Source organism: Amblyomma mixtum, chromosome 3, assembly GCF_055824585.1.
Source record: "Amblyomma mixtum isolate Tamu chromosome 3, ASM5582458v1, whole genome shotgun sequence".
Lineage (NCBI taxonomy): Eukaryota > Metazoa > Arthropoda > Arachnida > Ixodida > Ixodidae > Amblyomma > Amblyomma mixtum.
The window spans coordinates 379,501,071-379,522,443 of NC_143014.1; the positions used below are offsets into that span (position 1 = coordinate 379,501,071).

General features: G+C 44.4%; 1 pseudogene; it reads right to left on the reverse strand.

The window, feature by feature from the left end:
* Positions 1 to 9,212: 9,212 nt before the first annotated feature.
* On the reverse strand, positions 9,213 to 20,088 carry LOC149356957 (uncharacterized; annotated as a pseudogene).
* Positions 20,089 to 21,373: the final 1,285 nt, after the last annotated feature.

Consider the following 21,373-nt stretch of genomic DNA (forward strand, 5'->3'; position numbering starts at 1 on the left):
GATTCTGACTCGGACGACGAGCCGCCACCGCAGAAGAAACCGCGCTCCAAATGGATGATGGACTGGCTGCGAAGGGCGCCTGAGCAGGGCGCTTTCGAAAACTTGATGCAATAGTTGGCCCTAGAAGATGCGGAGGGGTACCACCGCTGGATACGCATGGACACCAGCTCGTTCGAAGAACTTTTAGCCCTAGTGAGACCAGCAATCTAAAAAAAGGACACGAATTTCCGCCTTGCCATTCCTGCTGCAGAACGACTGGCCATTGGACTGCGCTACATCGCCACAGGTGAGCTCCTAGCTTAAACTTTTTGGCCGCCGCAGTTTCTTATGCTCGGGAGATCACTACGAAAGCTTCTTCTCTAAGGTAGCCTCGTTCGCTGTCGTATTTACGTGAAGAGCACACTCCGAAAGCGATGTGCCCGCTTGTGGCATGAGTAGGCATGAGCGATAGTCTCTCTCTTAGCAAAACTAATTTTGCGTGTGTTCTGTCATTATCTATCCGTTCTATGAATACATCTCAGCTAATTTGTTGATCTTTGACCTCGTTTTCAGGAGACAGTCAAATGTCCATACAGTGGCAGTTCAGAAGGAAACAAAACAGTCTCTGGGATCATGCAAGATGTATGCAAGGCCATATATGCCGAACTAAAGGAGGATTTATTGAAGGTATGTAAATGGTGCAATTTGTCGGCTCTGCGACTGAAGTGAGACTATACAGTGTCACTTCTAAACAATTTTTTTGTTTTAAGAACTGAGTGACACGTCGGTGCGTTCTTTGGAGATTAATTCTGTAGCTAAAATGAACTCATCAACTGTCTAGTTTTGATTTTTTTGGGGAAAGAGTATATTGCAAAATTCAAGGCCATCAACATCGAAGATGTGCAGTTTTTGCAGTTTTATCGAAAATGTGCTTCAAAGTTTCAGAATTATTATTATTAGTGGTTTTATTAGTGCTAGCGGGAATAAAAGGACAGGGAGAAGACAGGAGAGCTTAGAAAGTCAAAATTGTGCATTTCAAAGCTGTGTCAGTTGCCTATCCCAAGTCGCTGTGCGTAGTACTGCCGCCGAAATCCTGTTAACTGGTTCTACGCTGTAAGATACACAAAGTGCGTCTCTATTTGCAGCATTAGAAGTGTTATCGCCCCCTTTTTATAAATGTGCAACATGGGAAAGCCAATTCAATAGCTTTGAGGTGCGTATTTTTTGGCGTTCCATATTTTGAACCACATTGCCGATAAAGAAAATATACTGGGTTCACTATAGATGTTGACGGCCTTCAATTCTGCAACATAATCTCTTCTCATAAAGTAAAAATTAACAATTTTATTGTTTTTTTAGGCAAATAATTATTGGGGTCTATCACGTACATGCCTGCCTTGCTGTACAGTCCATTTAAACAAACAGCACTGACGTAGTTGTCACAGTTTCTGAAAATAAAAATCTGTAAACGTTAAAAAAATCATCTGGTATTGTTTTGAAATTAATCTACATGAGGTGTTTTGGTTTTACAGAATAATTTGATCAAAATTTTATATGAAGCAATTTGTCAGTGTATTGAATATATTTTTGTGATAATTTAATGCAAAGTTAAAATTCTGCAATTCCGAATAATTATCTAACCTTACACTTCAATACACTTATTAGTAGAGGTAATAAGAAATCATAAAAGTGTAGCGGCATCCTCTGTGGTTTGCCAGATCAAAAAGGTTCAACTTGATCACTTGTAGGCGTGGTGCTTATTGGACCTCACTTGGCTTTAATAAAGCAACCAATCTCCACCGACCTTCCAGGTGGCAGGCAGAAAAATTGAACCGCTAGACTTAGTCACTGTGTCACACAGCTGAGAATTCTGCTGTGGAATATGAACGACCAGCAAAATGTCTCTTGCAGGTTACTAGCCGCCCCGAGGAGTGGAAAGCCATAGCACAGGGCTTTCAGGACTTATCCCAATTCCCACACTGCATCGGAGCTCTGGATGGGAAGCACATAGCTATAAATCCACCAGCCAACTCCGGTGCACAATACCGGAACTACAAGAGATTTCTTAGCATTGTGCTTATGGCACTGGTGGATGCGGAGCTAAATTTTGTGTTTGCTGATTTTGGCCGTAATGGCCGACTAAATGACAGCAAAGTTTGGAGTGAATGCGAGATGAAAAAGGCCTTGGAGGTGCAGCCATCACCGCTGCCCTGTGCTGAAGTCCTGCCGCTCTCCAAAAGGACAGCACCATATGTCATCGTTGGTAGTGAGGGTTTTGGTCTAAAACACTCCTTAATGAGGCCATATCCTGCTGGTGAGCTGACCAGGGAGAAAAGAATTTTTAATTGCAGGTAAGCACAGTACTGAAGTTTATCTTGCCATTTAACCAATGCTACTAATATCACAACTAATGCACACGCTCAGCGCAAAAAAAAAAAGTCACGTAGCGATTCATTCACCCTGCACTAAGTTTTATGCAGTTGTGTGACTTGTCATGAGGTTAAATGTCTGCTTGCCTTGCTTCAAATACTATTTTGGATGACGTGAAAATAACAAAAGGAGTAGATTAATAACAAAACTTTTATTTAACATGAATAAGTACCCATGAATGCTTGCAAACAACTTCAGAACTTGGTAGCAGACCACCAGTCAGCGTTGCCTTATTTCTATTTTTGCGATCCGTTTCAGACTTTCCCGCGCTCGACGGACAGCGGAAAATGCTTTTGGAGTGCTTGCAAACCGCTGGCAAATTTTCCGCGCCCCACTTCGACACTCTCCTGAGCGAGCGGAAGACATTGTGTTTGCTACACTAGCACTGCACAATCACTTGCGCTCGAAGAAAACCACTCAGCAACTTTACATCCCTCAAGACAGTGTGGATGTAGAGGACGTTTTGACAGGTATGTGCGTTTTGAAACTGCTGTACATGATGAGAAAGCCTGAAACACAGAGCTATCTAATGCAGTGTATGTGGCACACACTAAAATGATTACAAGGGCACTTATGGCTTGAAGATCACAGGCTCAGAGAAAATTTCTGCAAGGCTTTTCATGAACCGTTCAAGCCTATGAGCCTCTCTCTTGACTGATACAAATCTATTATTATAACCAAGAGTGTTAATTTTTCGTATGTATGTGCTGCTATCTGATACATAGTGCACGTACGCAATGGCTCTTGGAGGGATGGTGTGAGCCCATCTGGAGCCATGAGCCAGCTCGCAAGAGTTCGAAGCAACCACTCCGTCAATGCCAAGGCTGTCCGGGATACGTACACGGAGTACTTTGTGACGAAGGAGAGGTCAGCTGGCAGTGGCGCCTCGTTGCCTAATCAGGAGCTTCTGCCACAATGAAGGCGTAAGTTGCACGTTCTTGTTGTGCCTTGACAGCCTGACTATGATGCGTTTGCTCCACTTTTTTGCTCTTCATTCACCATGCAGTGTAGTGGAAATGTAGCTTTATGCAATGCTCAAAGTATGTTTTTTAATGATTGGTTTATTCAGAAAACATTACAGCGCAGCTTAGGGAGGCATGCTAATGGCAGGAAAGTTGGTTGAGTAAGCTGCGTTGCCCTGGCTGCAATAGTAGCACAACAAGATAGGTAAAAATTTATCATCTCCCAGAATAATATTTTGGTACAAGGCTATGTAAACTAAGTATCTGCTTTTCATTTCATGAAAAGAGACTTACAAAATCACTATCTCTATACTAACATCACAAAAGGAAATCAAAGATGGGTAAAATAGTAAATATTGTCCCAAAGCACTGCATGCTTCTTCCACACCTCTGTTGAAAAAGAGACTTACAAAATCACTATCTCTATAATAACATCACAAAAGGAAATCAAAGATGGGTAAAATAATACACATTGTCCTAAAGCACTGCATGCTTCTTCCACACCTCTGTTGAAAAAGAGACTTACAAAATCACTATCTCTATACTAACATCACAAAAGGAAATCAAAGATGGGTAAACTAATAAATATTGTCCCAAAGGACTGCATGCTTCTTCCACACCTCTGTTGAAAAAGGGACTTACAAAATCACTATCTCTATAATAACATCACAAAAGGAAATCAAAGATGGGTAAAATAATAAATATTGTCCCAAAGCACTGCATGCTTCTTCCACACCTCGGTTGAAAAAGAGACTTACAAAATCACTATCCCTATAATAACATCACAAAAGGAAATCAAAGATGGGTAAAATAATACACATTGTCCCAAAGCACTGCATGCTTCTTCCACACCTCGGTTGAAAAAGAGACTTACAAAATCACTATCTCTATACTAACATCACAAAAGGAAATCAAAGATGGGTAAACTAATAAATATTGTCCCAAAGGACTGCATGCTTCTTCCACACCTCTGTTGAAAAAGAGACTTACAAAATCACTATCTCTATAATAACATCACAAAAGGAAATCAAAGATGGGTAAAATAATACACATTGTCCTAAAGCACTGCATGCTTCTTCCACACCTCTGTTGAAAAAGAGACTTACAAAATCACTATCTCTATACTAACATCACAAAAGGAAATCAAAGATGGGTAAACTAATAAATATTGTCCCAAAGCACTGCATGCTTCTTCCACACCTCGGTTGAAAAAGAGACTTACAAAATCACTATCCCTATAATAACATCACAAAAGGAAATCAAAGATGGGTAAAATAATACACATTGTCCCAAAGCACTGCATGCTTCTTCCACACCTCGGTTGAAAAAGAGACTTACAAAATCACTATCCCTATAATAACATCACAAAAGGAAATCAAAGATGGGTAAAATAGTAAATATTGTCCCAAAGCACTGCATGCTTCTTCCACACCTCTGTTGAAAAAGAGACTTACAAAATCACTATCTCTATAATAACATCACAAAAGGAAATCAAAGATGGGTAAAATAATACACATTGTCCTAAAGCACTGCATGCTTCTTCCACACCTCTGTTGAAAAAGAGACTTACAAAATCACTATCTCTATACTAACATCACAAAAGGAAATCAAAGATGGGTAAACTAATAAATATTGTCCCAAAGGACTGCATGCTTCTTCCACACCTCTGTTGAAAAAGAGACTTACAAAATCACTATCTCTATAATAACATCACAAAAGGAAATCAAAGATGGGTAAAATAATACACATTGTCCTAAAGCACTGCATGCTTCTTCCACACCTCTGTTGAAAAAGAGACTTACAAAATCACTATCTCTATAATAACATCACAAAAGGAAATCAAAGATGGGTAAAATAATAAATATTGTCCCAAAGCACTGCATGCTTCTTCCACACCTCGGTTGAAAAAGAGACTTACAAAATCACTATCCCTATAATAACATCACAAAAGGAAATCAAAGATGGGTAAAATAATACACATTGTCCCAAAGCACTGCATGCTTCTTCCACACCTCGGTTGAAAAAGAGACTTACAAAATCACTATCTCTATACTAACATCACAAAAGGAAATCAAAGATGGGTAAAATAGTAAATATTGTCCCAAAGCACTGCATGCTTCTTCCACACCTCTGTTGAAAAAGAGACTTACAAAATCACTATCTCTATAATAACATCACAAAAGGAAATCAAAGATGGGTAAAATAATACACATTGTCCTAAAGCACTGCATGCTTCTTCCACACCTCTGTTGAAAAAGAGACTTACAAAATCACTATCTCTATACTAACATCACAAAAGGAAATCAAAGATGGGTAAACTAATAAATATTGTCCCAAAGGACTGCATGCTTCTTCCACACCTCTGTTGAAAAAGGGACTTACAAAATCACTATCTCTATAATAACATCACAAAAGGAAATCAAAGATGGGTAAAATAATAAATATTGTCCCAAAGCACTGCATGCTTCTTCCACACCTCGGTTGAAAAAGAGACTTACAAAATCACTATCCCTATAATAACATCACAAAAGGAAATCAAAGATGGGTAAAATAATACACATTGTCCCAAAGCACTGCATGCTTCTTCCACACCTCGGTTGAAAAAGAGACTTACAAAATCACTATCTCTATACTAACATCACAAAAGGAAATCAAAGATGGGTAAACTAATAAATATTGTCCCAAAGGACTGCATGCTTCTTCCACACCTCTGTTGAAAAAGAGACTTACAAAATCACTATCTCTATAATAACATCACAAAAGGAAATCAAAGATGGGTAAAATAATACACATTGTCCTAAAGCACTGCATGCTTCTTCCACACCTCTGTTGAAAAAGAGACTTACAAAATCACTATCTCTATACTAACATCACAAAAGGAAATCAAAGATGGGTAAAATAGTAAATATTGTCCCAAAGCACTGCATGCTTCTTCCACACCTCTGTTGAAAAAGAGACTTACAAAATCACTATCTCTATAATAACATCACAAAAGGAAATCAAAGTTGGGTAAAATAATACACATTGTCCTAAAGCACTGCATGCTTCTTCCACACCTCTGTTGAAAAAGAGACTTACAAAATCACTATCTCTATACTAACATCACAAAAGGAAATCAAAGATGGGTAAACTAATAAATATTGTCCCAAAGGACTGCATGCTTCTTCCACACCTCTGTTGAAAAAGGGACTTACAAAATCACTATCTCTATAATAACATCACAAAAGGAAATCAAAGATGGGTAAAATAATAAATATTGTCCCAAAGCACTGCATGCTTCTTCCACACCTCGGTTGAAAAAGAGACTTACAAAATCACTATCCCTATAATAACATCACAAAAGGAAATCAAAGATGGGTAAAATAATAAATATTGTCCCAAAGCACTGCATGCTTCTTCCACACCTCGGTTGAAAAAGAGACTTACAAAATCACTATCCCTATAATAACATCACAAAAGGAAATCAAAGATGGGTAAAATAATAAATATTGTCCCAAAGCACTGCATGCTTCTTCCACACCTCGGTTGAAAAAGGGACTTACAAAATCACTATCCCTATAGTAACATCACAAAAGGAAATCAAAGATGGGTAAAATAATAAATATTGTCCCAAAGCACTGCATGCTTCTTCCACACCTCGGTTGAAAAAGGGACTTACAAAATCACTATCCCTATAATAACATCACAAAAGGAAATCAAAGATGGGTAAAATAATAAATATTGTCCCAAAGCACTGCATGCTTCTTCCACACCTCGGTTGAAAAAGAGACTTACAAAATCACTATCCCTATAATAACATCACAAAAGGAAATCAAAGATGGGTAAAATAATACACATTGTCCCAAAGCACTGCATGCTTCTTCTGCGCCTCTGTTGAATTTACATAAATTACACACATACGACATGCACTGACATAAAAATGACTCACTTCACACAACAAAATGACAAACCATAACATCTGATGACACTACTTCAATTTTAATTTCGGTTGTAGAATAATTATAACACACAACACCGTATTCAATTAGGCACATGTGAATTTTGTTTGAGTCTCCACTCAGCCTACGTCCCTGATCATTCATCTGCTTCCTGTATAACTTGCGTGTTATGAAGTGCCATGCTATACTTTACAATGGCAGTATATCCTGCTAAGTAGGCCATTTGTCTGTGCGGCCCTTCAGGCACCTGCCGCAGTGCATTGGCCATAGTTGCGGCAAAATCGTCGCACTCATCTTTTTGCCGAGCAGCTCTTGCAGACTTATTTAAAGCATGCACTGCTGCTTCTATAAGTAGCTTGTTTTCGCGTCCACAACTTTCTTTCTGCTTTCTTTTCGCAGGCTCTCTCCGATGAACAGTGGGTGGAGTGGCTGAAGCGCCCCTCGAAGTGCAGCCGTTGTCTGCAGGCCCATCGTTCACCACGACCGCAGTGCCTACTGCCTCATCTTCTATGTTGTCAACAGGCTGCTGCGTCTCATCTGAGCACAACTGAGCGCTCTCTGTTGATCCGGCCTCTTCGTTCTGTTTTTCAACCTGCGACTGTGAAATAAAGCAGAAGTATCGCGGAGTTTCACTTTCATTCTATTCCTTCCAACTTGCTGAATTGTTTATTTTTGTTTGGGCTAGTAGTGGAAGTATTCATTTTATATCACCATATTATACATACAATACGGCCCTGAGGATGGGCTAAAGAACGCAGACAAAGTATGGCTCTTGATGAGACCTACAACCCGGATTACATATTGTGACACCAGAGGCAGAACGGGAAAAACATATGACAAAACACTTTTACAATGTGTGCACAGTGGAGTGAAAAGAAAATTTAAGGTGTTACCATATTATTCAGTACCAAGCAAAACAATTTTCAAAATAAATACAGCAGAGTAGGAAAATCAAAGAGGCTGGGAAAATACAGCATTATTAAAACAAGTAGTATAAGAGGATAACGCAAATTAATCCGCACAATATCAACAATTTCTGGCATTAAGATTATAGAGAGGATAAAAACATCTTCAGTTTTACTAAAGACAAACACACTGGTACTTTGTTGTGCAGTTTCTACAAGGGATTGGCACACCTTACACATGGTTGCAAGGTGGCTACCTGACCTTTATTAAATAGTTAGCTCTAGATCTTGTAGTGGATAGGGAAACCACATGTAAATCAGATGCTATATTCCTAGAAAGGTAAGTACTGCGGAGAGAAATGAAATCGTGCTTGATTTTGTAGGAAATATGGACCATCAAACTTGAGTTGTTGCAATGAAAAAGATTGCCAACATAAAAAGTTTCGAAATATTTCTACAGCTGGGCCTGTACACAATGAATGTAGGGCTCTTTTATTGAGCGAAAATAAGCTATAATATAGTAGGTACGCTATTCGCAGAATGGCGCTGAAGAGGAATAACATTACCAAGTAAAGGAACTGAGGGGAAAAGGCACGTCTAGACATCCATGCACAAATATGGCAAGTGTTGATTTCCCAGGCAGAGTGCAGTGCCCAAGAAAACTGGCTTCACTGAAGGGCAAAGTTGTGACTTACATTCGCCGATGCCATATTTGACCGACTGTCACGCTTCGGGCATCCACTCAGCAGAAATACGAGTTCCGAGTAGTGGACCCATCGTGGCACATAGATATCCTCTTGTCCGGCTCCTGATTTTTCGCTCGGTTTAACTTTCCGGTTTTCGCGCTGGAACTGCGAGCGCAGGTTTGAAAACCTCACCTTGACTGCTGCGGCTGCAAAAAATAAGGCATCACCTCTTTAGAAATCTTGAAGAACAATAGACACAATGATGGCCAGCACGACACCACACCTAATTTTGTTTATCCACAGTACTGCTAGCTACAGGTTCCAGTTGTAGCAGAGTGGGGTCTGCACATTTACAACAATAGAAAAAAATAAGAAGGCTAAAAAAAATCGTATCATGCGAAAAATACGACTCAGAAATGGTACGATAGAAGGCAAAACCGAACAATTACAATTGTAACCAGCTTGATAAATGTGCAAGACCAGCGCAAAAAACGCAACACACAGAATTAAACAGGGGCTACATGCGTCTGCTTTTTGCGTCCTGTGTCTACTTCAATGCATTCCGTATTTTGCGCTGCTGTTCCACGATGCATTGCCATTCCGGCCGGCTTTTTGCCCAATTGAAAAATAATTGAAGACGTGTCACCTTAAGTTCACATCAGTACAAATCACGCCACAATATCGACAGATTCATCAACTTTGTTCCGCCCTGTCAGAGTAAAAAAATGCATAATTATACACATCATTCTTGCAATCAAACTGGAACTCAGTTAAATTATTCTGATTGCTATTTCATAGGGGGGGGATTACAGCGCTGCTTTCTTGTTCATCTCACGTTCAAAAGGAGCAGGACAGGTAACTCGCGCTCACCTGTGTTGTCCGGTCCCAATTTGGTAGCAATCTCTTGACAAGCAGACTCTTTCAAATCACGTCGATGGTATTTTGGGTCCGTGATATCCCATAAATATCGCCTCTCTTCAACCATCCCGATAAGGTCACTTTCCTGGCGGCTGGAGAACGACGGCAGCATGTTTACGGGAGCAACTGGCACACTCGTCTGCTGTCGCGGCTCCTGCTCGAGTGGTTCTATCTCGCGCACAACCCCGTCAAGAAACTGCTAGTGCTCGCGGCCGAGGTAGGCTCTACACATGGCACAAGACATTCCTTTTGGCTCCCTACAAAGCCGCATTCGTCAGAAGTGTACGCTTGCTCACAAGAATCGACGGGGATCGTTGGAAACGTGCTTCTTCACGGCGGTGGCATCCGCCAGCCGGTGGTGGCCACGGCAGCCTCCCCGCCTGCATGCGCCCGCCTGCAAGACGCCGTACGCATGCGGTAGGCATGCGGTTGCTATCATGGGTCGCACAATGTCTCATAAAGCCATCTGCAGTGCAACAGGGAGGCCCATGGCCACCGCCAGCAGGGCGATACAGGCTTTTTACAAAGAAGGCCGCATAGCCGACGCTCCACGCGGGCGTCCTACAAGGGCGACGTCCGTTGAAGAAGACCGTTTGATCATTGCTGCGGCGGTCGCTGACCCTTTCCTGACTTCTAGGGAAATTAAAGACGAGCTTGGGTTGTCTCATGTAAGCGTGTCAACCGTTAAAAGAAGGCTTCATGAATGCGGAATCCACAGCATGGTCGCGGCCCAGAAGACTCGTCTCGAACAGTCGCACAGGGAAGCTGGACAGGAGTTCGCTTCATCTTGCGAGTCATGGACACCAAACAACTGGCGTGCTGTGATTTTCACAGACCAAGCCACCTTTTACACCAAGTGGGACGTGTAGAAGAGATGTTGGCGGCCTGAAAGGTGTCGGTGAGCGCGGAATAATCATTTTCAGCATAAGCTAAGCCCTGCCCATATGCCCCTTAATCTATTATCCACACCGGCAAAATAAAGAAATAATTTACGACACGATTCGCTATGGAATTTTATTATATTATTGTTTACTGTAGTTCTTAAAAAATGTTAGTTTTGAAATTTTTTCTTACTTTTCCTTGTTACAGTTACTGGCATAAGTCAAGATGCCAGCCAAATTCCAAGCTTCAGACATTGGCTTTGATCCAGGTATCAAGATTACTTTGGAGCTCTCAAATACCTACCATAACTGCCGGAGAAAGCAGCACATGACAGAAGGGTGCAGCCCATAGGCGACAATTTATCATGCGCTGAACGTTTCTACCATTGTGAGCCGAACATTTCTGCCGATGGGTGCGTATAAATTTCAAAAGAACAAAATCAAGTGTCAAAACATGACTTTTCATGATGCTGTGAAGCGCTGCTAATCTACCGCGTTAAAAAACACGGCTTTATTGTTTAGCTTTCCGTGACGCGTTTTCTGCAACCAAGAAGACTGCGGTTCAAGTCGTAATCAGTAGTGCCTGTGCTGCCCGGTTGCCGTTAGCAGGATTCAGAGAAACCAGCGTTTATAATGCATTCAATTCTTCACTAGAAAAGTATACCATATAATCATTTGGACATCATGTGCTCCCTAATCTGATCTATTTGCTTTTTCTTCGCACACTTTCAATGCATTCCAGTGAATACGAGCAATATGTATGGAACGTTCGTTCAAGCGGCCGTACCTCTGTGCATGTTTTGGGAGCAGTAAGCCAAGCTGGCCTCGGACCACTTTACCTATTCACGGATGGGATGACATCCGGGGCACACATGACTGTCTTGGGGACTGTTTTGGTGCCATATGTGCTTGATGGCCCTTTCCCTGATGGACTTTTCCTGCTGCAGAAGGATGGCGCACCGACACACACAGCCAAGTAGATGGACTAGTAATCATGATGGTGGACTGGCCAGCAAGAAGCCCTGACCTCAACATAATCGAAAATGTGTGGGGTATCATTTATTTATTTATACAAAATACCTTTACCAAAATGAGTTCCATCTAGTATGTCAGGCAGAGTGGCACTCGTATTTCTTATATTTTTAACATATTTCCAGACTTTCTTTGGGTTTATTTTTAGCCTTTGCCCAAGTCTGTTCAACTAAGCCCTTTCAGCCTTGCGTATTTCATTGGGTAGGTTCTTAGTTTGCTTTTCATCCCGGAATACAGAGTTAGCGCAGGCGTATCACAGTGTCGACGAAACAGGCGTTTACGTCTGTTAATCATAGCTCGCAACTCTCTATTCATCCAGTGCTTATCGCCACGGCGCTTAGCTGAAATGAGGCGAAAAGTGTGCGTCAGGGATAAGATTTTAGTTTTAAAGAAGTTCCAGAAAGAATCTATATTCAGAGAAGATCCATGTGAAAGAAATTGAGGAAAAAACGCAACGAGCGCCTGCGATAAGGAACCGTAATTTCCCTTTTCATAAAAAAAAAACACTTTGCGTGCTTGAGACTGCTGGCACTTCATTGCAATACAAGACAATTTTGCTAGAACTACATCATTGTCGCTTATACCTGGCAGCGTTGTGACAGATTAGACTAGGCTGGGGTCACTGCTGAAAAGAAGGTCTAGCACATTGTCACTGGTAAAGCCAAGTCTCGTAGGGGTTTGAACGAAATGAAATAATGAGTGGGCATTGATCACCTCACGGAAAGCGCTACATAACAGGGATGTAGTGCGAATTACTGGTTCCAAAGAAGACCATTGTACGCTAGGTATATTAAAATCTCCGCCAAGAATAATGCATGTTGCCTTTAAAGCAATTAATGCGTTACTAAGTTGAAAAAATGGCTCTGCACTGGCAGAACCTGGAGGCCTATAAAAAGAACCAACTGCTAAGGAAGTACCATCTCTCAGCAGAATTCGGCACCAGACAGCTTCACAGAAGTTCTCAAGGTTGAGCGACGTACTTCTTAAACAGCTATGAACAAGTATGAACACACCACCTCCGCGTGCATTGCCATCCTACCTATACGCAGTATAGGTGGTAGGAAATATTTCGCTATCGCTTATGTTGCTGTCCAGCCATCACTCCGTTCCAATTACCACATGTGCATTTGTTATTTCCAGAAGCGAGTGAAATTGGTCAGTTTTATTTTTTAGACTACGGCAGTTAACGACACTGCAAACAAGTTCACTTTCAATAACTTTTCGAGGGTTAACTGAAGGGCTCGGTGATGGCTATTGCTCTACGCAAGTGATAGTGTCTGTTTCGATGTTGTACATGAAAGTTTTATTGTTCAAGTGTAGTTTATTAAACCGCAGTTTCAGTTTTCCTCCGCGTTCTTTAGCAAAATGTATAAGTTTTTTCCTCTGTTGTCGAACTTTAGCCGAATAGTCCTCGCTTATCGGCCAGTTAGTATCCTTTAGTTTTCCAGAATTTGGAAGGACACAGGTATTTTCATGATAGTTTCGAACATCTGCTCTTCCTGTTCAGCAGACAGAGGCCCTGGGTTTTGTTCTACGTCTCCCGCAAGCAAAAGCAGTGTCTGCGAAAAGTGTGCGTATCCTGAACAAATCGCGGTCACATCGTACAGAAGGTGAGACAGCATGCACACAGCCACTTTGGGATCCAGCGCCGGTTTTCTAAACAGTTTTCCCTTAACAGAAAGGTAGGAGTAACCAACCTGAGAAAGAACATGATGTAAGCGTCTGGCTGCCATGTCGGCGCCAGATCCCGGTTTGGCTGGGTGCGTCAGGCGTTTATATAGGTCACGCTTGTACAGTGGGCTCCAGGGTTGCTAGTCGATGAATTGTTCAAGCGCCGGTAGCGCTGCAAGGTCCAGCGGTGAAACGTCAGTCCAAAAAGCCAGTTCAGCAGGACGGACATGCTCGGTTACGGCGTCACCATTCAGCGCAGGCCAGTCGATACCGCGGCAGTATCGAAAATTGCCATCATCTGCAGGACCTGAGAAAGAACATGATGTAAGCGTCTGGCTGTCATGTCGGCGCCAGATCCCGGTTTGGCTGGGTGCGTCAGGGGTTTATATAGGTCACGCTTGTACAGAGGGCTCAAGGGTTGCCAGTCGATGAAGTGTTCAAGCGCCGGTAGCGCTTCAAGGTCCAGCGGTGAAACGTCAGTCCAAAAGCCACTTCAGCAGGACAGACATGCTCGGTTGCGGCGTCACCATTCAGCGGCAGGCAAGTCGATATCGCGGCCGCATCGAAAATTGCCATCATCTGCAGGACCTGAGAAAGAACATGATGTAAGTGTCTGGCTGTCATGTCGGCGCCAGATCCCCAGATCCAGGAGCCAGATGAAGAAGAGTTTGTCAAAAAAGGCTTGCCTTAGCACCGCGAGTTGGGGTCAACTTTGGGAAGTCGTAAAGGAAGAATGGGAACGACTGCGGCTTTTTCCTTATTTCGTAGATTAGTTGTACTATTCGGTTCCAAAGAGAATCCGTTTCGTAAAAGAACGGCGAGGAGGTCCCATCTTTTACGGATGTCTTTTGTTTTTCTGAACAGAAAGGGTCGCCAAATTCTCGATAACATTTAATATTGTTATAATTCATGTTCTTTTGTATGTTGGTTTCTTTTGCGTGTGTGAAGTTTATATTTCGGTGTTTTCTTTTGATATCACTAGTAAAAATTATTTCATTCGAATGCAGTAAACCATTGCAACATCACAATTTTCGGTAGGGAAGTTCTCCACCTGTTGCTTCTATTTATCATTCCTATGGCACATCCCCAATGTGGCATGCTAAGCAGTCATTAACCTGCGAGCCGAAAATGTTTTTTGCCTCGGAAATTCATCAGCCTCACAAACGATTAACTCAATGCAAAAAAAAAAAACATTGCAACACTGTTATCTTTAGCATCTCTTCGACCTTGAAGATACAGTCTCATAAATGTATACCCACATGCTTAAGGGGGTTATGTCATGTGTCGCAGTTTGAAAGCTGTCAGCCTAATGCAGCATTTTTTTTCTCACTTCGTGAAAACGTATTCCATTCGTTAAGGCCGATTCGCACGACGGACCGTTCGCCCGCGGCCCGCGCACTACGTGTGCATGCGTCAGCACATTGAGGGGAGGGCATCCATGCATCCAGCGCGACTCTCAAAGTGCTGACGCATGCACACGTAGTGCGCGGGCCGCGGGCGAACGGTCCGTCGTGCGAATCGGCCTTAACCAGACTGTTTCGGGGATGCATGCTTCCGGCGGTATCGCATAGCTCGAACGCGTTGCGCACCGCCAGCATTCTTTCCGTGTCACGTTCGCAGCTCAGCTGGCAGTGCTCGTCAAGTGATAAAAAGCCGGTGCTCGTGACCCGCAGATCACGCAGGCCTGTATCTTGGCCGCCCGCGAACGCCACAGCGTCCACGCGCGTGGCGGTATCGGCCAACGAATCTCAAACCCGGTGATTGTCGGTATGCGTCGCAGGAGCAGTGCGGAGAATCCTTCAAGCCACTATCGCCAAGTGTGATCGACTCCTCACTCTTAAACAAGTACCTTCAACGACACCTTTCGAAGCTGTGCCCGGAAGGTCTTCTCAAGCTCAACAGCTCAGAGACCCGCGTAAAGACCCTTTAGGAGGGACGGCAGGGTGTCAACTGTGTGATATCCGTGGACATCGAGGAATTCTATTCAATATCACAAGGGGAACTGTCCAGTGCCGTGCATGACGAGCTCGGCTTGCACGGAAGTGTAGCATTTCAGAACAGCTGTGGTGTCACCGTAGAGTACTTCCGTTAGCCGCCGCGGTGGCTCAGTGGCTATGGTGCTCGGCTGCTGACCCAAAAGACGCGGGTTCGATCCCGGCCGCGGCGGCTAGAATTTCTTTGGAGGAGAAATTCTAGAGGCCCGTGTACTGTGCGATGTCAGTGCACGTTAAAGAACCCCAGGTGGTCGAAATTTCCGGAGCCCTTCACTACGGCGTCTCTCATAGCCTTAGTCGCTTTGGGACGTTAAACCCCATAAACCAACCAACAGTACTTCCTTTAGCTACTGGCCGCTTACCTAGATTATACACTTGTGTGCTTTGAGGTATCTTCATTGGCTCGTGTTTTTACCGTCTGCTATCGCACCAACTAGAAACAGCTCACTCGAGCGTAGTAAAAGTCGACCATTGTAGACGACTTTCTAGAATCTTTTCATTTATCGGAAACCTGTAGCTAAAAGCTACACAGACAAACTTTTGATGTCATTTAGCAATTGCGTGGAGCGATTGTGTTTTACTGTGGAAATTCCGAAAGACAAAGCCCTTGAATTTTAAACTTACCAATTCTGTTTAGCCACGACCATCATGCATGCTGGGTATACATGCCGAATTCAACAGGAAAAAGGCGCAAAAGACGGACAAAAGAGACAAACACAACAGGACCAGGCGCTGGTCCTGTTGTGTTTGTCTCTTTTGTCCACGTCTTTTGCGCCTTTTTCCTCTTGAATCATGAACCAACTAGCCCAAACTAGAGTTCTTCTTGATACATGCCGAAGTCAAGAAAGTCACTTCTGCCTTTCCATTCGCAGCGCTCCAAGCTGATAAAGTGAGGTGCGGTGGCGCCTTGCTTCAAGTCAGCCTTGGCTGTCTTGTGAGCATATGATAGCTGCTTCTTTTGCCACATAGGTCGAGAAGCTGGTTAAATCCGGCTACCCGAAGGCTCTGGTGCAGGCTGTACCAGAACCGCTTTTAAAGAAGACCAAGTACTTTTATTCTGATCCATGCCAGCCGGAGCACCCATCCCATAAGAACAAAAAGTGTGAGATTATGCCCTACCAACACAAAGTCTCGCATAATCTCACGAGAATTGCCTCAAAAGTATAGCGTAAAGCTAGTATTCTCTGCGCCGAGCAACCTGTCGCAGCTATGCAGATTTTTAGATGAAGGGCCACGTCGCCGTGCTGATTGCCAAAAGAAGCACTAACATGTGTATGTTACCTGCCGCACGAGTGTCGTCTTCCAGATACCACTCATCTGTGGTGGAGTCTACATCGGCCAGATCGGCCGGTGCATTAATGAACGCCTTTGGGACAGGCGGTGGTTCGAATCTAGCCCTCCATTGTAAGAAATGCGCAGGCTGCTCCCCTGCACTGCACAGAACTACTCTCGAAATACGCGAAAAAAAACAGCTTGAGCGAGAGATATTGGAAGCCTCGCTCATTTGCTGCATGGTGGAAAGTGCGTCAGTGGTACCTCAGTGACACTGCTACAGAAAGAGTTGCGTTTATGTGCAAGTAAGGTTAGTGGTTCGGCCACGCTCCTCATTGTCCCATCTAGTGGTATGCACACGTGGCATCAATCTTTGGCGATTACATTGCGCGTCATTGCTGTATGAGACTGCGCAGGCAGTCTTGTCAGCGTAGAAAAGGTTCAGAATCAACACAGTTTCGAGTATCGTTTGTCCCATCCAGTACTCTTGTTCTTAAGAACTATAGATTTGGCGAGTTAGTAACAATTCATGATGGTTCAAGACAGCAAACAAACAGGAGGGACTACCAGTAGGGGCATACAAAACTGAACTAGCAAGTGTGTTTTATTGGAAGTAAACACGTCAATCTAAGTTCTGACACAACTCACAAATGTTAAGTCCTGACGCGTGTACACTTGTTCGTTGTCTTTCAAGCGCCTGCTGCTGTCCCGAAAGACGCAGGTTCAATACGGGCGCGGCAGTGGAATATCGATGGAGGCGAAATTCTAGAGGCCCGTGTGCTGTGGGATGTCAGTGCACGTTAAAGAGCCCCACGTAGTCTAAAATTTCCGGAGCCCTTCACTACGGCGTCCCTCATGGGCTGGGTCACTTTAAAAAGCTAAACCCCGATAAATCAAACTTTCCGGGCGCTTTCAAACTTTAGGATGGTATATCGACTAGCACAGCAGACAACTTTCTTCCGCGTCTCTCATAGCCTTAGTCGCTTTGGGACGTTAAACCCCATAAACCAAACCAACTTTCTTCCCCAGACTAATTCTCGAATACAACAAACTGCCACATGGTATCTGTAGAAATAAAACCAGCGCAAACTGCGCGGCAGCATTTAGGGACGATGGTTGGCAGTGAACAGCGCGTTTATTCATGAGAACAGCGCTTAAATAGCCTCGCTTGCTGAGAGGGTACTGGCAGAAGACAGGGGGAATGCAGGATAAGTCCAATATGTGGAGTGCGCTCGCAGCAGCTTTGCTGGCGCCAAACCAAAGAATACAACATTTCTGCCCTTCTAAAATTGGAACCACTATACTGGTTTCTTTGTCCTGGTCGAACGCCTGAGAATGCCCTGAAGGGTATCAGTAGGGCACTCCTTTGTAGCTGGAGCTGGAACCACGCCCTGGTCGTCGGCTGCCGGATGCTCAGGGCTTTGCTCTCGCTCCGACCCCGTAGACTCGGGTTGCAGACCAGCACTGGTCAACTTTCAGGATTACCGTCCGACTGCGCACTTGCCGTGGCCTCTACAGACGCAGTCCCTGGCGTATACTCCTGACGTGACGGATTTGGTGAACGTGGCGCCGCACTGCTCCCAGTGGCGTGTCCCTGCTACTAGTCTCGCCCCCGAAGTGGACTGTACACGCCCAGGCACCCTTTGTTGGCCGGCACAGTAATTCCGCATGTATACGCTGCTGCATGGCGAGATGGTCCAGTCGTCAATGTCCGCCAACGACTCCGCAGCTCTGGGTGGCAGGCATATGAGTCTAGACAGAAACGTAGCTGATAGCCGAGAAGCATCTCCGAGGGGGACCTTCCTTTTTTTTTTTGGGGGGGGGGGGGGCGGGAGGGGGGGTTCCGCCTGTAATTAAATAACAACCCCATGAGGCCATCTTCGACTTCCCGTCTCGCATTTTCCGCAATCCGTGCTTGATGGTCCGAGTCGCTCTTTCCGCTGCTGCATTAGATTGTGGATAAAAAGGCGCAGTACAGGTGCCCCGAAAGTAATACGGAGCACACGAGCGGTGGCTGAAATTGAAAAAACTGCAGGCCAGCGCGTTCTATCAGCAGATGCGCGGCAAAGAGCGAAGGGGGCGTCGGCACATCCGGCTGACCCATCTCAATAACATGATGCTCGCGTTATCGCCTCAACGAGCGAAGCTGCGCTGGTACCATCCCTGCCCGCCAGGGGCGCTTTCAATACCTCATGGTTTGTTGTTCGTCGGGACCGTGCAGAAATGTTTGCCATCGGCACCGTGCGCTTTATGCTTCGTCAGGAACTGCATTATCTTTGTCTGTGGAACAGCTGAAGTCCGTGCTACTCATGGCGACGAGTTTGTGCGCCGCCGAGTATAAGCCCTCGAGCACGTTTTGGCAATTTCGGTGAAAACTTTGCTTCGCTCTAGGGAACGCATGACAAAAAAAAACAATAGCATGGATGTGCTGTCCTTGATAAAAATAGGTGCTCAACGGCATAGCAAGTGGGCTAATAATTCAAGACCAGTTTCTTCAACACAAATTCACTTTCTTACACTGGAGAACAAAATGTTCAACAAATAAAGGTAGAAATGGGTGGCAGAAAGGAGACAGTTAAAAAAAATAACCTCCAAAAGTGCAGTTTAATGCAACTGAACAGTCCCGTAACCGGTAAAGCCGCCATGCAGGTTGACGGCACAGGTCAAGCGCCGAAGACAATCGTACAAGGAGTCCACGTCTCTTTCGGAGGTTGTCCCACATCTTCTTGAAAGCCTGCCACCCAAAGGTCATCTGGACTCGTTCTGCGGTAGATTGCTTTCCAACGTTCACCAAACGACCTCATCTATGTTCATATCGACGTCCTTTGGCGTGCACTTCAACAGCAGCAGAGCCCGTTCTTCTAGCAAGACTTTAATGATTCCCGCAATGTGGATGGGACTGCAGTCTTTCTTCTGGAAGAATACATCATCGTCCAAAGGGCCGTCCAAGTCATATGGGATGAGATAGTGGCCGAGCACGTCGCAGTCGCTGGCTTCCTTCATGCTGTCACCTTGATAATCGATGAGAAGAAGGCTAGACACCTTTTGCAAGACACGCCCACACGCACATAAATATCAGCGAACGTTGTGTAAATTCCCATTCGACGAAAAATGCCGCCCCGAGTTCCACTAGATGTCAGACGCGAAATTGTTCTATGCGCGCAAAGTGTGCCGCAACGAGAAATATGCCGCAGGACTGGAAGCTCGATGACTGCAGTGAATCGTACAATACAAGCTTACAGGGATGAAGGTGGCAGCATTGGCGATGCTACACGTCCAGGTCGCGAGCGGTGCACTTCGGCTGAGGCTGACCAACTGATTGTCGCTGCAGCCGTTGCGGATCCTTTTCAGGGCGCAAAAGATATTTGAGATGCCCTCGGTATAGACATCAGTCTGAGCACCATTCGGAACCATCTCCATGAAGCCGGATTAAGTGGATGTGGGGCGGCGCAGAAGCCGCATTTGACGGCAAGACAGGAGGCACAGCGCCTAGCATTTGCTCGCGCCCACGAGCAGTGGACTGTCAACGACTGGCGACAAATCATCTGTGCAGATGAATCGACTTTCTCTTCAAGATAGGACCAAAAGCGGTTTGTTTGGCGTTCATGCAATTGCAGGTATGTCTGAATAAGATTCATTTGTGTGAAGTAAAGAGCACAGCGGTATAAAGCGCAGTAAGTCATGGGCAAGTAAAAGTAGAAAATGACACTGTTATTCTTCGCTAGTCCTCTCGCAGCAATTATTTAAGTTCTGTAAGCCGAAAAGTATTTTTCTTTTTCTGCGGCCTGACAACCATGATTTTGAGTTAAAGGCGTTTTTTAATCACGCATTACGTAGGAGCTAATCAACGCATTATTTTTTCGCACGTAGGTACCTGCCCGACTTCACGACGCAAGTACTCAGCAGTGGTCGTTGTGCCGTGAGCGTCTGGGGAGCTGTCAGTGCAGAAGGCCACGTACCTTTTATTAGACTGCCATCAAAGTTTAAAGGGGCCAGCAACTGCGACGTTCTGGACCACTATCTCATCCCGTACGCGCTGGACGGGCCATTTAAAGATCGAGTGTTCCTCCTGCAGCACGACTATAGCCTCGTCCACACTGCGCGAGTGGAGAAAGCCTTGCTTGAAGAACGGGCTGATCAGATATTGGAGTGGACTCCAAAATGCGCCGACATTAACATCATTGAGAATGTTTGGGGGACTCTAAAAAATAATCTTTCTCGTATCACAGCACGCATCCAGATGCGCTCTGGGAGGCCGTCAAGACAGAGTGGGACAACCTTCGAGAACAACCCGGATACGTCGACTCTTTATACGAGTCCCTTCCTCGGCGCATGGTCCAAGTCATTAACGTGAGCGGGAGCTTCACCCGTCATTAAACTTCGAGGTTGCTTAAAAAGTGCATCTGGAAGTTGTTTTTTTAAATCGCCTCTGCCCTGTTGCCCGTTCGTCTTTGCATGTTTGCAAAATATAGCCGATAGGGGACGTCTAAATGAGAGACAAGCTCGTTTTTTGTTTGCCTTTTTTTCTCCATTGTAAGAAAGCAAATTTGTGCCAATAGAAGTGATCCTTAATTAGTTCAGTTGCTATACTTTTCGCCCCAATCTTTACAATGAGAACAACGAAGGCAACACATGCATGTTGTTCTTTTTTTCATGCCCTTCCTTGAGCCAAGAAGAAGTTGACCACATTTTCCAAAGCGACGGA